We start from the raw sequence: 14263 nt of genomic DNA on the forward strand, positions 1-14263 counted from the left end.
CTGTACTGGGGGGGGGGGTTCACATACAAGACCGTGTGCATACAGGAGTAAATGCTTTGAACACAAAGGCCCGGATTCACATACATTGGCGCATATTTATGCCGGTGTAGCGTATCGAATATACACTACGCCGACGCAGAGCAGAGAGGCAAGCACAGTATTCACAGAGCACTTGCTCCCACTCGCTCTCAAATCTATGCTGGGTTTCCTCGGCGTAAGCCTGCGTAGGTGGAAGTGGACGTGAGCCATACTAATGAGGCGTGACCCCATGCAAATGATGGGCCAAGCGTCATAGAAGTACTTAAAACGAACGGCGCATGCGCCGTCCCGTGGCTGCATCCCAGTGCGCATGCTCAGAATCCCGTCGAAACAACTGCCTAAGATACGTCGAATCACTGCCTATGATGTGAACGTAACCTAGGCCTAGCCATATTCACGTACTACGTAAACGACGTAAGATACGACGGCTGTGTTCGCTGGTCCATACCTTTGCATGACTTGCGCCTCCTATATGGGGAATAACTTTACGCCGGACGTATGACTTACGCAAACCACGTATATGATGCACCGGGCGCAACTACGTTCGTGAATCGGCGTATCTCCCTCATTTGCATATGTGCATAGAAAAACAATGGGAGCGTAAAAACGCCTACGATACGACGGCGTAGGCAAGTTACGTTGGTCGTAGGAAGCCTATTTTCAGGCGTATCTGGTTTTGTGGGCACGGCGCACAGATACGACGCCGCATAGTTACACTTACGCGGCGTATCTCGGGATACGTCGGCATAAGTGCTTTGTGAATCCGGGCCAGAGAGTCTGAGTCCAGAGCATAAGTCTCTGTATGTATATGATCCCATATGTGAGTATTGCTCCCAACAGCATCCTACCACATCCAGCCTGTCATTGATTTTGACAGTCTTCTAGCAGCAGCCTTTAAGGTGCACTTTTGCCTCCTGGACACCCCCCAAAAAACGGGCATTTTTTATGTTGTGGTAAGTAAACTGCTCATGAGCATGAGGTCAAAGGAAATATTAGCTTCAGTGAAGACTTCTAAGGCCTCGTACACACGACCGAACATGTCCGCTGAAACTGGTCCGCGGACATGTTCGGTCGTGTGTACGGCCTATCGGACTGTTTTCCAGCAGACATTTGTCCAGCCGACCGTTTTCCAGCGGACAAAAATTTCTTAGCATGCTAAGAAACATGTCCGCTGGAAACCTGTCCGTCGGACATGTTCGGTCGTCTGTACGACTCACCGGACATGTCCACTCGGCCAAAAGCCCTCGCATGCGTCGAAGTGATTCGACACATGCGTGGAAGCATTGACCTTCCAGGGTCACGCACGTCGCCGCGTCATCGTCGCGGCCACGTCACCGCGCATCCTGTCCGCGCGGATTCTGTTTGATGATGTGTACAACCATCAGACAGAAATCTCCGAGTGGACATGTCCGATGAAAACGGTCCGCGGACCGTTTTCATCGGACATGTCCCCTCGTGTGTACGAGGCCTAAAACTGTGCTAGAGTCCTTAATATTATCTCAGCTACCATTATATCCCTAAATTCTGGGATAGTGCATTATAATTTTGAGAAATCTCCAGATTCTGATAATGTTTTAGTAATGATACATATTATCTAAGATGAGATCGTATCCCAGAGTTCTGAGATATTATTTCAGAATTCTAAGTTAATAAGTCATGTAGCAGTACCCTCAAAAGGGCTGTAGATGGTACCAGGTTATTTCCCACAATAGTGCAGAGGCAGCCAGGCACACAGCAACAGTCCATTCACTCTGGCTCATTAAACAGTCCAGGGGATGTCTTTTTCTGTATTTTATTGCTTAAAGCAGGGGTAGGCAACATCGGCCCTCCAGCTGTGGTGAAACTACAAGTCCTATGAGACAATCATAGGCATGATGCCGCGTACACACCATCACTTTATGTGATGAAAAAAAACGACATTTTTAAAAACGTCAATTTAAATAACCGTGTGTGGGGGAAAACGTCGTTTTATGTCTTGTGAAAAACGACCAAAAAAATTTGAAGCATGCTTCAATTTTTTGTGTTGTTTTTCAAAACGTCGTTTTTTACTTCACAAAAATTGACCATGTGTAGCAAAAAACGACGTTTAAAACAAGGTTTTTAAACCCGCACATGCCCAGAAGCTAGTTATGAAGCGAGCTTCAATGGAAAAAAGTGGTGAACGTAACCTCGCTTTGCTAGAGCATTGTGAAAAAACGATGGTGTGTAGGCAACGTCGTTTTTGAAAATTGAAGTTTCAAAAACTTTGTTTTTTACTTCACAGTAAATGTCGTTTTTTTCCATCACATAAAGTGATGGTGTGTACGCGGCATGACTCCTAGAGGCAGAGGCATGATAGGATTTGTAGTGTCACCACAGCTGGAGTGCCGAGGTTGCCTACCCCTGGCTTAAAGGAACTGGGGAGGGGATCTGGGGTGGTGCGCTATACTCCAAAATGCTGGTACACAATTGTCAGAGGACAACTCTCCAAACAGCAGCGGCACAGTTTTGTTTCACTCACAGCTGGGGACCGTGAGATATCTGATAAATAAGATGCAGCAAGACTGTAACAGTCTTTGGATTCACAGTTGGGAAACATAAAGTAGTATTAGTAAAAATAAGACAGACTGGAGCGATCTACGGTTCACAGCTGAGGATCATGAAGTAGTATTAATATAAATAAGGAAGACTGGAGCAATCTACGGTTCTGTCAGGGTTGGGCTCAGCCCTTCCTTCTCAGAGCTCTGTTTTTAGCTGTTGGTTAATTGACAGTACTCTTCATTCCACAGTGACTCACCTGGTCTTCGTTTCCTGCTTGTCAGCTAGCCCTGCTGGCTATTCAAACTGCTTGGATCAGATCACCTGTGCCTTCACCTGGTCAACATATCTGGATACTCTCTGCTGTGTTTTCCTGTTAGACTTTTGCCTGGCTGACTACCCTTCTGGTTCCTGATCCTGTTTACTTCCTCTACTATGCTGATCTCTGGATTCCTGTTTACTGGCTTGTTCCGACAACCCGCTCTGGTTACTGAACCCTGGCTATGTTTTGACTACGTTTGCTCTGTTTGTATCATGTTACCATTTTATTAAAAAGTGTGATTTTTACTGCACTTCTGTCTTAGTCTGATTCATTGGTCCTGACTGGTTCACGGCTGGGGACCATGAAAAAAAGAGAAAAGAGGCTCTACTCACTGGATCGTGGAACACAGACATTCTATAGGTACCTACAGACACAAGTAGTCCAGTATTCAGTCCAAGGGCTCCAGGATCAGGCAGCACCCTCCTTACAGTTCACAGATCCATCCCTGTGGGTATTACAGTGGTTAAGTGGTTAGCACGTACGTCTAGCAGCACTACAGTTGTTGTTTTGAATCCAAACTAAGGCACTACCTATACGGAGTATGCATGTTCTCCCTGTGCCTGTGTGGATTTCCTCCAGGTACCCTGGTTTCCTCCCACACTCCAAAGACATGCTGGTAGGTTAATTGGCTTCTGTCTAAATTGCACTAGTATACCTATGTATAAATGTAAGTTAGGGACCTTAGATTGTAAGCTCCTTGAGGGCAGGGACTGATGGGAATGTATACTATATGTAAAGTGGTGCGTAAACTGACACCGCTATACAAGTACCTGAAATAAATATGTAGCGCTCACCCCCGAAGGAGCCGCTGATTGATTTGTTATCGGCAAATTAAGTTACCCTGACATGGCTCCAGGGGGTGTGGTGGTAGAACAAATAGTGAGCGAAGGTCCAGACAGTGATTAAAGAGTTTTCAATGCTTTATTTCCAGGCCAACACGGCCAACATCAACATCAGTTTGGAAGGACAAGGTTGATGAAAGGATAGAAGGAGAGAACCTTGCAGAGAACCTTGCTTCTATAACTCGTCGCCACTCTACTTAGAGTGGGTAAAGTGCCCCCTACAGACCCCTATGATAGGCCTGGCAGCCAAAGTGTCACTCTGAACTGTCTGGGAGGAACAGGTCTGTCTCACAGACCCGGCTCTAGGGCCTCTGCCATAGGCCAATTTCAATAAAGGACTTAGGTGAATAAAGAGCAATTCCTCCCAGTAGACTTTTTCCTAAACAGGCCCCCGGATTACAACAATCATACCTGTCGGTGGTCCGGACACCCGATCCCAGACTGGGATTCTCTCAATAAATCCTGGAACCCAGCGAAACACTGGAGTCCCCTTTCTCCTCAGGATGAGGGTCAATGCAGCCCTGAGCTTTGGCCAGGCAGGCCGCGCTGGCGGGGTCCATGGATGCGCGTACCCTGAAGGTGGGTACCGCACCTGGAACGGGGACCCCGCAAAGATTTTGGAACACATGACCCCTGTCACAGATATACTCTCCCGCAGCATGCCTTGTGAGGGAAAAACTCCTCTAATTGGCTGCTGGGAAAGCTTGCTCTGCCAGAACCCCTCTAGCGCCAACTGCCAGCCAGGGATGGCACTGCATCCCTGGACCACAGACTGACCCAGTGGACAATTCTGGAATGACAGAGGTCCCGGAATTTGAACAAATCATGAATGAGAGCAACGTAACTCTCCCATTCCCCATTAACTTTAGCGTAGTGCCCATGCTGAAAGCAAGGGGGCGCTACAAATAACTACTACTGTGCATCATTTCCATAAACAAACTCTATGCTCAGAGCAAATATACCATATATACTCGAGTATAAGCCGACCCGAATATAAGCCGAGGTACCTAATTTTACCACAAAAAACTGGGAAAGCGTATTGACTCGAGTATAAGTCTAGGGTGTCCATCTGCATGCCTCACTGTGCCTCAATTTGCCTCACTGTGTCCATGTACATGCCTCACTGTGCCCATGCCTCGCTGTTTCCATGCCTCACTGTGCCCATGCCTCACTGTGCCCATGCCTCACTGTGTCCATGCCTCACTGTGCCCATGCCTCACTGTGTCCATGACTAGACTTACGTTTAACATGGGAGTATATAGAAGGGGTACCCTGCTTTAAAAAATCGGTGCTGCCCAGCCGTAGGTCCCTCAGACAGCAAACTTTGCACACTTGTAGAGGAGAACTACATGTGTGCCAATTTTCGGGTCCAGGAGACCTACAGCCGGCCGGTACCGGGTCCCCAAAGTTACCAGAGGAATTACCATTTAACATGGGAGTCTATGGAAGGTGGTTCACGACTTCGAAAAATTGGTGCTCCCCGGCCGTAGGTCCTCCGGATAACAAGCTTTGCATACTTGTAGAGGAAGAGAGGGGCTATATGTGTGCCAAGTTTGGCCGGTACATGGTCCCCAAAGTTCAAGAGATTAGGCGAAAAAAGGTGTCTCGAGTATAAGCCGAGGGGGGCATTTTCAGCACCAAAAAATGTGCTGAAAAACTTGGGTTATACTGAAGTATATACGGTATGTGAAATTTACTAACAAAGGGGGATTAAAATAGAATATACACATTAACATATAAAGTGGGCGGGGGGAGGGTTGGTTGGGACTTTAAATGAGGTAATGGGTCAATTACCTCCATCCCTAATTAGGTATAGAAAAGAGAAACAAGTGCGGGACTTTAAATGAAGCATGTGCGGGAAACTGTTTACAATAAATGGGGGGAATGAATCAAAGATAATAAATCTGGAATAGGTTTAAATATTTTATTACTTTCACATAATGCACCGTCCATGACTATATTGCACTATTGAAGAAATAGATAAACATATATGTTTCACAGATTAGTTGGGGGACAAGGTACGTGGGCAGTGACCCAAATATATAAATGCAATGAGTACAGCGAGCTGTACTATATTATTGAGACATAAAATAGATATCACATATTAAAATGGAAATTACATCGCATGACACTGCAGTGATAATACATTAATGCATGAGGTAAAGAGCTCTACGCGCGTTTCGCGACTGTTGGTCGCTCATCAGGAGCAGGCATGCATTACATTGGTTATCTGGAACGACATAAGCACATAGCTGGTTAGACGGGGCATCCAACATTTGTGGGGGCTGAGGACTCATCAAAAAGCCCCAGATGGTACTCACCAGGTTGCCGATTGCCGCTGGCACTAGAGTGAAGCTCCGGATGGACCCCAGGTTTGGGGTGGTCACTGCCGGGGACTAGGGCTGGAGAATGAGGGGTGCAGGGCCCGTCAGGAGAGCGCACCCAGGTGGCACAGGCATGAGGCATGGTGTATTGAATGCACTGTGGTCGGTAAGGAATGATGGCTGTATTGGAAATAAATGAAGAATGTATTATGTTTGAATGGGATATGGAGATATGATGAAAAGGAAAAGGGGGAAAGGGGGGAGGAAAACAAGCAAAGGAGAAGGAAAAAAGAAAAAAAAAAGAAAAGAGAAAAAAAGGAGAAAAAACAGGGATGGGGAAGAAAGACAAAGAGAAATGGAAATATAAAAATAGTAAAGTGAGGTGAAGGTACTGGGTGTGGTGAGGTATAGGAGAGAGGAAGAGGATCACCTGTGAGTTCCGAGTGTGCTGCATGGAGTGATGACATGTGAAGAGCCAAATGCCTGTACCTGCCATAGGTTACACCCTCTTATAGGGACCACCCCCCCCCAAATGTGACCCGCCCAGAGACACGCATACGAGGGGGAGGAGAAGGGAGGCGTCTGCATTGGTGCGGGGTAACCGCCCAATGATGCGGCGCCGTTTGACCCCTGTAACCCCTCGTGGATAGTATACCAATACACCGCACGGAGACCTAGTTCCGTGTCAGGTGATGGAGGCGTGACATCGACACGCACTGCCCGCCCATCCGTCCGTGCGTCTTCGGAGCACAGGACGGAGAGCGTGTGCAGTGAGTGTTGCTGCCCCCGGATAGGACCACAACCCACAGGGGGTCGGAGATGCCAACACCCTTAGCCAGACAGCGCCAGGGAACCTGTGAACAGATGTGGAATGGCCCAAAATACCCAGCCGTACTCAAAATGTGACAGATACTAATGAAACAGTTGTAAGCACATTGCTGCTAGCACTTAGAAAAACAACAATAATGCAGTACTGGATATTAACACAAAATAGACAAAAAATGTAGTCCCGTAAAATACATGCTTCCATCCCTAGTTATGGTATATAAAGTGGGCGGGGGGAGGGTTGGTTGGGACTTTAAATGAGGTAATGGGTCAATTACCTCCATCCCTAATTAGGTATAGAAAAGAGAAACAAGTGCGGGACTTTAAATGAAGCATGTGCGGGAAACTGTTTACAATAAATGGGGGGAATGAATCAAAGATAATAAATCTGGAATAGGTTTAAATATTTTATTACTTTCACATAATGCACCGTCCATGACTATATTGCACTATTGAAGAAATAGATAAACATATATGTTTCACAGATTAGTTGGGGGACAAGGTACGTGGGCAGTGACCCAAATATATAAATGCAATGAGTACAGCGAGCTGTACTATATTATTGAGACATAAAATAGATATCACATATTAAAATGGAAATTACATCGCATGACACTGCAGTGATAATACATTAATGCATGAGGTAAAGATGAACATAAACATTAACATACACTAGCTATGTTATGGCATGCCTAAAATAGAAAAAAAAATGTGTGTCTATCTCGAGCTGGCCATACACTGTTAGTTTTTTATTGTTAAAGGATTCCTCCATCCACACAAATGAGGTAGATGGAGGAATTCCCCCGATGAGACATTGAGGGTTATTTACTAAAACTGGAGCATGCAAAATCTGGTGTAGCTCTGCATAGAAAAGAATCAGCTTCCAGGTTTTATTGCCAAAGCTTAATTTAACAAGTTTAAGTTAGAAGCAGATTCACTATCATACACAGCTGCACCAGTTTCTGAGTGCTGCAGTCTTAGTAAATCTCCCCTATTGTATTCTGACAGCTGCACTCACCGCTGAATTTGAATTCTGCCGGGGAATTTACACTACGCTGGCTCAACTTTACAGGCAAGTGCTTGTGAATAAAGCACTTGCCTGAAAAACTTGCACCGGCGTAACGTAAATGAGATACGTTACGCCAGCAGAAAGATTCGCTGATCTTTCTGAATCTGGCCCAACATGTTCTCTATCTAAACTCCGATGGAATTCCTCGGAATATCCGATGGAAAAATCCGTCTGACTTTTTCCATCGGAAATTTCGATCATGTGTACGGGGCAGTAGCAGTTGGGTGGCACTTTAATCTCCATTTTTTTTTTACATTACAAACGTAATTAGGTCTTGAGCAATTACAGTATTTTTGGATGGCTATAATAGGATTAACCCTCCTGGCGGTATCCCCGAGCGTGACTCGGGGTTGATTTTTTCTACCAAAATCGGTAACCCCGAGTCACGCTCGGGGTAGATATGCAGAGCCTGCAGCGTGTGCTGGCTTACCTTCTCCTGGATCCAGCGATGTCACCACGCTGTGTGAGCGAGCGGGACCTCGCACGATTCACACAGCGTCCTCCTGTGCCGCCGATCTCCGTTCCCTGCGACGTTACGACGCACGGGAGCGGAGATCGGCGCCAAATTCAAAAAGTAAACAAACACTATACACACAGTATACTGTAATCTTATAGATTACAGTACTGTATGTAAAAAAAACACACCCCCTTGTCCCTAGTGGTCTGCCAAGTGCCCTACATGTCATTTTATATAATAAAAACCTTTTTTCTGCCTGAAAACTGTAGATTGTCCATAGCAACCAAAAGTGTCTTTTTATGTCAAAAATGGTTTTAGATCAGCTAGAAAACAGCGATAATAAATTATAATCACTTGCAGAATTGTGCGATAGCGATTTGCGGGGAAATTCGTCATAAAAAAAATAAATAATGACAGCGACAATTCTGCAACTGAGCAAATTTCAGTGATTTTGAGTTGATTACATTATTGAATAATTTTTATTTTTATTATATTATTACTTGCTATAATTATTTATAATTATTTATTATATTATAATTTAAAATTTTGTTTTTAAAAAAATGTCATACCCGGGATGCCTACTAGACTCTTGTTTGGTCAGATTTAAGTGAGTTATTCCTAAAAATCACAGGCCTACAATATAAAACACCAAATTTCCTTGCAAATAATTGTACCGCTTTCAGCATGTTTTTTCAGAAAGAATCATCCCGCCAGGGAGGTTAAAAGAAAATGAAATAATCATCATTGTAGGAGACGATGCTTCTCCAGGCTCCTTACAGTGCTGACCACAGGCCAACAAGCCTAGGCATATGGTCATCTGTTCTCTGTTCAGGAGAGGGATCAAAGTTCAGCCTGGCTGATGTTTCCCTTAGTTGGGATCATACAACCAAAGGATCAGCATCAAAGGGCGCACAGAAGAACATTTTCTCCAGGAACAGTAAGTAGTTTAATCACTCTATAATGTTTAATTCCTACAGTTATAAATTAACATTGGATTAACATGGATTAGCAGTGAATTGGTTGAAAAGTGAATTGAATTGTTATAGTCACATAGCGCAAAAAACTTTATTTAAACATCGAACATCCTTGACCAAAGTTTGACGTCTTGTTCCAGTCTTCTTGTTTTGACGACACAAGCAAGTTTTAAAAGACATGACCTAGGACATCAAAAGGGGTGGTGATAGGAGTGATTGTACATTTATTTTTTAAAGATAATTAAGCTTTCTTTAAGGATACGGTTCACCTTTAAACTAAGACCATCTTTGTACTTATCAACGTGCGTGGTCTATAACAGACCGCACAACATTCCCTATTCACTTGTATATATATTTTGAAATAGTTTGAAATAGTTCTTTTGTCCCATCTATCAGCACATCAAAACTAATCCCGGATTAATCTGTACAAGGAAAATGTCTATCTTTTTTTGACAAGATGCTCTGTAGAGCTGAAGTCTTTGCAATTAGGATAAGTGAACGGTTAATTGTAACATCCTTGACATTTCCAGATAGAGCGAGATGCGGTATGTATTCTGGACCCCGTTCAATTCAATTTTCTTAAGATCTCTCCGAAAAATGATCATCGGTCTTAGCAGGTTGAATAACTTAATTTAGTTGTGTAATTTCACAGTCCAAAGTGATTAGTCTCCAGCGATCTGAGCGTGCCCCGTTTCACTAGCAGTTAACCTATCATAGCTTGCAATCAAGATTTAGTTACTTGCGGTCTAATCAGAGCAGAACACCGGCATTGACTGACAATATTATTTTAGTAATGTGCTTGGTTCCTTGCCAGCTTTCTCACAAGCTCATTTAGTATAAATAAACTCATCTGACTCGTATGGGGAGAGTTATCACAACGATGAACGTCACCCTCGATTCTTGTATCAAAGGGGAGGTTAAGCTAGTTCGGCTCAAGATGTTAAAGAAAAATTTGGATCTGAAAGCATTGAAGGCCAGGAAGAATCAAAAACTCTTTTACTTTATTGTTACATGGAAAAGATGGTAACATTTTTATCATATTGTTACTTGTCAGGTCCAGCCAAAAATTAAATATCTTTCCTCAATGCTAAAAAACTGCGTGCAACATTTCTTCATTAAAGGGGTTGTAAAGGTACAATTTGTATCCCCTAAATAGCTTCCTTTACCTTAGTGCAATCCTCCTTCACTTACCTCATCCTTCCATTTTGCTTTTAAATGTCCTTATTTCTTCAGAGGAATCCTCACTTCCGGTTCTTCTGTCTGTAACTCCACACAGTAATGCAAGGCTTTCTCCCTGGTGTGGAGTGTCGTGCTCGCCCCCTCCCTTGGACTACAACAGAGTCAGGACGCTCTCTACTTTGCAGATAGAGAAAGGAGCTGTGTTAGTGGGCGTCCTGACACTCCTGCTCGCCCCCTCAAGAGGCTTTCTCCACTTCCACAGGAAGAAAGCCTCGCATTACGGTGTGTAGTTACAGACAGAAGGCCCCCTAGTGGTTAACCCCTTTACTGCCATTGTCATTTTCACAGTATCAGTGCATTTTTATAGCACGTTTCGCTGCGAAAATGACAATTAGCTAGATTCAGACACATTGGCCTAAACTTGCGGCGGCGTAGCTTACCGTGTTTAGGCTACGCCGCCGTAAGTTAGCTAGGCAAGTACATGATTCACAATGTACTTGCCTGCTAAGTTACGGCGGCGTAGCCTAAAGCGGGCGGGCGTAAGGGCGCCTAATTCAAATGTGTGTAAGGGGGCGTGTTTTAATTTTAATGGGGCTTGACCTTACGTTTTTGATGTTTTTTTTAACTGCGCATGCGCCGGGCACCTACATTTCCCAGTGTGCATTGCGGCTAAGTACGCCGCACGGGCCTATTGATTTAGACGTGGACATAAACTACGTAAATCCCGATTCACGGACGACTTACGCAAACGACGTAAAAAATTCGAATTTCGACGCGGGAACGGCGGCCATACTTAACATTACTATTCCATCTAGGGCTAAGCTCTAACTTTAGGTGGCCTATCTCTAACATAAACGGCGTAAATGTACTGCGGCGGCCGGGCGTACGTTCGTGAACCAGCGTATCTACTGCTTTGCATATTCTACGCCGACCGCAATGGAAGCGCCACCTAGCGGCCATCCGAAATATTGCAACCTAAGATAGGACGATGCAAGCCGTCGTATCTTAGATATGTTTAAGTGTATCTCTGATTGAGAATACACTTAAACATAAGTCGGCGTAGATTCTGAGTTAGGTCGGCTTATCTACTGATAAGCCGGCCTAACTCTTTCTGGGCCATATTCTCTCTAAATATCCGCCTGCTTCGCTTAGGGCACTTACACTCCGCTGTCCCAACTTACTGGAGCAGGTGTTGTATTCCCCAACCACTTGCTCCATAACTTGGGACAGCGGAGTGTAAGTGTCCCGGCGTAGCCTGGCGGATCTCCAAGGGGGCGGCTTCTATTCAAATGAAGCGCGCCCCCGATGCAAAAGAACTGGGCATGCGCCGGGCTGCAAAAAGCCCAGTGCGCATGCTCCAGTTCTCGGCGGAAAACGTCAATGACGCCGACGTGTGCGTCATTGACGTAAAGTCGTATTCAAGAACGACTTACGTAAACGACGTATCCGACGAAAAAACACGACGGGGACCCGACGCCATCCGTAACATGGCCTACGCGAGACTTGCGGAAACTTACCCCTCATATAGCAGGGGTAAGTTTCCGCTTACGCAAACGACGTTAGCGACGGTTACGCGACGCAAACTCGTTCGTGAATCGGTGTAGAAGGATCATTTGCATATGCAAATGACTCCTTCATGTAAATGCCATCTAGCGGCGGCCGGCGTCATTGCATTTAAGATCCGCCAGTGTAAGTGACTTACAGATGGCGGATCTTAAGTGTATCTATGCAAAAATTATTCTGAGAATCAGGAGCATAGATACACGGGTCAAAAAAGGGAGTTACGATGGAGTATCCTGAGTTACTCCATCGTAACTTTACTCAGAATATGGCCCTCTGAATCTACCTAATAGTTCCCAAAAATGTGTCAAAAGTGTCCGATGTGTTCGCCATAATGTTGCAGTCATGAACAAAAATTGGTGATCGCCGCCATTCCTAGTAAAAAAAAAATTATTAATAAAAATGCCATAAAACCATCCCTTATTTTGTAAACGCTATAACTTATCAAACCAATCAATAAACGCTTATTGTGATCTTGTTTACCAAAAATAAGTAGAAGAATACGTATCGGCCTAAACTGAGGAAAAAATATGTTTTTTTAGATATTTTTGGGGGATATTTATTATAGAAAAATAATAAAAATTATTGCATCTTTTTCAAAATTGTCGCTCTATTTTTGTTTATAGCGCAAAAAATGAAAACCGCAGAGGTGATCAAATACCACCAAAAGAAAGCTCTATTTGTGGGGAAAAAAAGACGCCAGTTTTGTTTGGGAGTCACGTCGCACGACCGCGCAATTGTCAGTTAAAGTGACGCAGTGCGGAATCGCAAAAAGGGGCAAGGTCCTTAACCTGCACAATATTCCGGGTCTTAAGTGGTTAAAAAATTATTTTACAAGGAATGTAAACATCCCTTTTAATAAGAATAGTGCCTAACAGATCCTCTTTATGGAGAGAGGGCCATATTCTCAAACAAGTTACACCGGCGTATATGGAGATGCGCGGCGTAAGTGTAAAGATGCGCCGTCCTATCTATGCGCCGTAGTCACAGAACCAGATCCGCCAGAAATCAGGCTACTCCTGTCCGTCTTAACTAGTTTAAGTTTACGCAGCGTAGGCGTATATTTCAGCTGATGGCATCCTAGGCTGCCATAGAATTAGTATTCAAATATGCAAATGATGTAGATGCGCTGATTCCCGAACCTACGCGCGATCGGCTTAGGCTACGCGCTGTGCGCGTAAGACGATTGTCCGGCTGAAAGTTACCCCTTATAAAGCTCGGTTAACTTTGCTCCAGACCTGAGTAAGTTAGCTTGAAAAAAGCAAATACAGCAGCACCATCCCGGACGAGCTGAGCAAACAAATTTTGCGGACAACACATTCGTATGCCAACATGCCAGGGGCAGGCGTGGTCTTAGCACTGCTAGTGTGTGAGGAGGAAGAGGCACTTAGAAGGAGGAGGGCACAGAGGAGGGCACGTGAGAGGATCTACCCACAGCGCATTAGCCTCTTTGGCATGGCTGATGTGGATGTGTTTCACCGTTATAGATTCAGCCCTGATGCCATACTTGAAATTACCAGAGCCCTGAAGAATGACATCAGCAGCCCAACACAACGATCCCATGCAGTGCAGCCACTGGTGAAGGTCCTGGCAACATTGCATTTTCTTGCCACAGGCTCTTTTCAAAGAACCAGTGGAGACGTGGTTGGGATATCCCAAACCAGCATGAGTAGATGCGTGCACCAAGTTGTCCCCGCAATACTCCGACGCATGTCGCACCACATAATCAGACCCACCCAGGAGGACATGCGGCTGAAGGCAATGACAGATTTCTGCCTAATTGATGGTTTCCCACGCACTGTGGGTGCAATTGATTGTACCCATGTGGCAATACAGCCCCCCCACGAGACCGAGCACATATACCGCAACAGAAAACATTGGCATTCTATCAATGTCCAAGTGATCGTGGATGCACATGGCCTCATATGGCACGTCCGTGCAAAACACCCCGGATCCAGCCATGACAGCTTTATATTCAGGCAAAGTGACATCCCAAGACAATTTGAGCAGAATGTGTATGGGGACAGTTGGCTGGTTGGTGAGTGACATGGGTGTCAGGTATGACTGTCCCCCCCCATGATGCAGACATCACGAGGGGCACATGCATGACTAACATCCTCCTGTCTTTTCCCTTCCAGGTGACTCTGCCTATGCC

At 44.9% G+C, this 14263-nt stretch overlaps 1 long non-coding RNA gene across 1 annotated transcript; it reads right to left on the reverse strand.

Moving 5' to 3' along the window:
* Window positions 1–5883: 5883 nt before the first annotated feature.
* On the reverse strand, window positions 5884–6543 carry LOC120944816. The gene is made up of 3 exons (XR_005750478.1): window positions 6475–6543; window positions 6042–6224; window positions 5884–5950 (listed from the first exon to the last, which is right to left on the reverse strand). It is a non-coding gene; the product is annotated as an uncharacterized LOC120944816 (long non-coding RNA).
* Between the last annotated feature and the right edge of the window lie 7720 nt (window positions 6544–14263).

Source organism: Rana temporaria, chromosome 7 (genome assembly GCF_905171775.1).
Source record: "Rana temporaria chromosome 7, aRanTem1.1, whole genome shotgun sequence".
Lineage (NCBI taxonomy): Eukaryota > Metazoa > Chordata > Amphibia > Anura > Ranidae > Rana > Rana temporaria.